Raw genomic sequence first — 4,661 nt, 5'->3', positions numbered from 1 at the left:
TATAAGTTTTTCCTTATTTTCGGTTGTTCATCTCTAAAATTATCTTGTTCTTTTATCTGATTATTTTAAGAACCACTTTTTTCTAAAATGTTGAAAAATTAAAAAATAATACTTTTTTTATTTTTTTTTATTAATGACGATTAAAGATACATTGTATTTAGAGTCGCCCTCACTAGGGACTCCTTTCCCGAGGTGAACTGTATGTTGTTCTGTTGGTAGGTGTATTAGGTACTTCATATCATTTATGATATCTTCGTCTGCATGTTTGTTGACCTCATCTTCATGTTTGTTGATTTCTTCATCTTCAAGTTTGTAGACCTCATCTTCATGTTTGTTGATTTCCTCATCTTTATGTCTATTGATATCTTTATCTTCATGTTTGTAGAACTCATTTTCATGATAATTTTTATTGACTGTAGGTTTTTTTCATAATTTTTGTGACTAATACTCGACTTTTATAGCGCCGTTTAGTAATTCAATTACCTCAGAGGCATTTTAAAAATAATAAAATGAATAACAGCTCACTTAAGAAGAATTACCACTAAACTACGCTATATTAATGATGTCGCTAATATTCAAATGTGACAAGAAGAAGAAACTTGCTGTATTGAATGTTTATAAGGAAATGATTTATTAGTGTAATGTCTGTTGCCAATTTGAATCTGCCTACTCAGTTTCTCAGTGAATGAACCCAAAATTACAAAAACAGTTTTCGGCGTCCATAACATTTTGATTTCTTATGTTATTGCTAAAATTGTCTACAAACACAATATTGTTTACTAACTAAAATTAGCGAATTGTTGCAAAATATTTCAATGGGTGCCACCACCTATGACAGGGGAGGAGAACCTGCGGCCCGCGAGGCTTTTTGGTGCGGCCTGCGAGAACTCTCGAAACGGCCTGCTGACCGCAAAAAAAGGAGGATAAAAAATTACTTTCAGAGCGCGAGAACGGTTTTCTTTCATGATGTTTTAGATACATTTTTAACACATTCTTACAAAACCCAGAGAAAGGAATAACATAGCTTACAGGTACTCACGTAAGCAACCACGTTACTAGACTGTAGTTTAGACACAAATAAATAGCCGATCCAACATACTTTTTTGAAGTGAAACTTCTTTACGCGCGTCATGCAATTTCGAGGAGTAAAACCAACTCATGACCGAAACGAAAATGCGGGACCGATTAAAGTTCATTTGATGTAGTAAAAGTTTTGAAGTAAAATATAAATGCTTCTTAGCTCATCTCGACAACTGGCGTTGGTGGTGTAATGGTCAGCATAGTTGCTTTCGAAGCAGTTGATCCGAGTTCGATTCTCGGCCATGGAATATTATTTTTTTGTTTTTAAGGAATTTTTTTTTTTTAATGGTTGACCATAATATCAATCCACTAAGTAATATTTTAGGCCTGTAGCATAATTGAAAAGTTAAAGAATGATATAAAATTTTTTATGATGTTAACGATAAAAAAATGAAAAAAAACATAAAATTAAAATAAAAAATGGGCCAACGGCACGCGGTGTTCCCAAGCGGTCACCCATCCAAGTACTGACCGCGCCCAATGTTGCTTAACTTCGGTGATCGGACGAGAACCGGTGTGTTCAAAATGGTATGGTCGTTGGCAAAAGTTAAACAATATTAATTTCTATTCTACCTGCCAATAAATATATGAAAATTAGTATAAAAAAGCCCTAATAATATTGAAAAAATTAGCAAGGTGTGTGCGAGGTTGATAAAAATAATCATTACATACGCGCTTGAAAAAGATCGTAATTACATTAATAAGTTTGTAGGAATTTTTTTTTTCAATGGTTGACCATAATATCAATCCACTAAGTAATATTTTAGGCCTGTAGCATACTTGAAAAGTTAAAGAATTTTATGATATTATTAATTATAGTAATGATAAAAAAATAAAAAAAACATGAAATTAAAATAAAAAATAGGCCAACGGCACGCGGTGTTCCCAAGCGGTCACCCATCCAAGTACTGACCGCGCCCAATGTTGCTTAACTTCGGTGATCGGACGAGAACCGGTGTGTTCAACATGGTATGGTCGTTGGCAAACGCTAAACAATATTAATTTCTACTCTACCTGCCAATAAATATATGAAAATTAGTATAAAAAAGCCCTAATAATACTGAAAACATTAGCAAGGTGTAAATATTATATACCTAGTTTAACTCACTCTCCTAACTCATCTTCGCTGTCTACAGGCAGAGCGCACGACTGTGGTCGTGAAGAACCGAGGTTCGATCCCCGCTTTAACTAATTTTTTTTTTCTTTTTTTATAACTTTTAATTTTTTTTATCACATGCTACTTATAAATATGTCAATAGACAGAAAAAAAGAGAGAATGAAATGAAAAGAGAGAGAGAGAAGAATACTAGAAGTTTCACTTCTGTCTTGCGTAGGCTTGACACACCCATTTTTTTTTTAATTTAGTTTTGATTTCTTATTACTTTACTAATAAAAAATTAAAAGTGTACTAAGAAATTATGAGCGCAATACTAATTAAACTATAGACTCGTTTACAAATAAATTTATAGTTGTAGATTCATCTGCAGACGCATTGAAGAAGGAAACAATTCTCGTGTTTGAAGTGCATTTCAACAATTCTAGTTGCATATATGTGCAGCAAAAATCCGAGGAAACCATTTTCATGTGCTGGGTGTAGTTTTAATAAAAACTGGGGACAGACACAAAATTTCAATCTTAAGATAAAAACAGTTTGTCTTCGAATGATGTGTTTAAAATTCCAAATGTTTGAAGGAAACCGTACGCACATTCCGAGTAAAATTTAAACTCTAGTTTCACAACATATGCTGCAATATTCTGAGGAAAACCATTTGCTTAGTTAAATCAGGTGTGATTGAAAAATAAAATAAAGTCGGTACTTTTGATAAAATGAGGATATAATAATATTGTGATATAATAGGATTCCGACACCCCCCCCCCCCCCCCCCCACCAAAATCTAAGTGTGACCCGCGGGTACAATCGTCCAAATGGCCCCCGACGGCGAAAAAGTTACCCGCCCCTGACGTATGAGAACCTTTGTTGACTTAGTTTTATTAATAAAATGTCTGCTGTTTAGAAGCAAAAAATCTGTTTCAATTATGTGGTCATGAAATGTATATTATTTTTCATCATGATCAATGAGAATTATCAATTTCTAAAATAAAATGGCAGGCGCACGGAGAAAATTTATTACTAATTTATTAAAAATCTGGGCAAAGAAACCATCAGTAAAACACGAATGTGTTATGAGGATGTCGGAACACGTGTTCATTAAAAATCGAATATTTTCGAATTTCGTCATTTTATTTATCAGGACAAGCGCAGCTGGATGAACACGTGTTCCGATATATTCAGAATGTACCGATATTTTATATGGAAATGGCTTGCCATCACGTTTTGGACACTATTTTTAATAAATCTGCCATACTCATTTTCTCAGTGCGTAGACACCACGTTGTATGTAAATAAGTCAGTATGTTCTATTATTCCTTAATAATAATAATTCATTTTATAAAATGTGTGAAATTTGAGCGAAACCGGAAAGCAACTACTAATAATAAATAAGTAAATTGAAAAGCTGGAAAAATTTCAGGATAGCAATTCTAAAGGCAGTGCGGGAAGAAGCTGGGATCTTGGGCTCCAAGGAACGGAGCCGAACTGCCGAGCTGAACCTCAACTTATGGGAAAGGAACAAAGCAAAAGTCAGGGCAGGGAAAAATATCAGATGGAACCTTGTTGTACAAAGTTGTTGGTCAAACTTTATTATGGCGTGTTGTAAATTTTGGTTCATGCAAACAAATAAAACAGAAACACGGTTTGAATAAAAAGACTGTCGTCTTTAATCCCATGAAAAATGACACATGTCAAAATCCATCTCTATTCTCCATACCACAATCTTCAATTCGCTAACCCCCATTCCTGTCGGAATAATCTATCCTGTCAAATCCCTCCATATTCGGGCGTATAAAACGAATAGGTTTTTAAGTGTCGCGTTGCTCGTTTGGGCTGTAGTAAACAGGGTGGGCGGGTGTAGGGTGTAGGCGGGCCGCCCACCGCCGTAGAGCCGCCCAAGCCTTATAAGGGGGGCCCGATGGCCGATATCCGCCGTTTCCTCACCGGTTATCTGCGCTGAGGAGGCTGCGGACTGAGAACCGAGAGCTGCGACAGATCAGATGATGTCACTATCAATGCTGCGTGAAATGGACTTGATTATGACGATATTACATTTTATTTAGGAAATTATATTAATGAAGGTGTCGTGTATTGGATTATTCAAAATAATAACACTTTTATAATTACCTAAATACCATTGTTGGCAACGTCATTACAAAGATCGTCAGCGCGTTTTAAATATATATATATCTGGAAGTATTGCATACTGGTGATCACTTATTATAAAATAATGAGTACCTCATGAATACTTTCTTAGCAACTTAATTGGAAATTGGAACCTTCGAAGAAAGTACTTTATTATTTACTAGCTGTACCCAGTCACTCGTTGCTGTGGCTCAGTCTGTGTGTGTAGATAGAGAAATAATAACGCGTGTTTCTTTTACGTCCAACAGATGGCACTGTTTTTTTAAAATATTTTTTGACACGAATTCTAAGTCAAAATTACTGAGATTAAGAACATTCGGAGATA

General features: G+C 35.0%; 2 non-coding genes across 2 annotated transcripts; both read right to left on the bottom strand.

Moving 5' to 3' along the window:
- Positions 1-1,503: 1,503 nt before the first annotated feature.
- Positions 1,504-1,622, bottom strand: LOC149417812 (5S ribosomal RNA). Its single transcript, XR_016303227.1, has one exon. It is a non-coding gene; the product is annotated as a 5S ribosomal RNA (ribosomal RNA).
- A 322-nt stretch (positions 1,623-1,944) lies between these two features.
- LOC149417811 (5S ribosomal RNA) lies at positions 1,945-2,063 on the bottom strand. Its single transcript, XR_016303193.1, has one exon. It is a non-coding gene; the product is annotated as a 5S ribosomal RNA (ribosomal RNA).
- Positions 2,064-4,661: the final 2,598 nt, after the last annotated feature.

This window comes from Hesperophylax consimilis, chromosome 14 (assembly GCF_061612785.1).
Source record: "Hesperophylax consimilis isolate HC1 chromosome 14, BYU_Hcon_1.0, whole genome shotgun sequence".
NCBI lineage: Eukaryota > Metazoa > Arthropoda > Insecta > Trichoptera > Limnephilidae > Hesperophylax > Hesperophylax consimilis.
The sequence above is the reverse complement of the archived record's forward strand: the minus strand, read 5'-3'. Positions and strand labels throughout refer to the sequence as shown.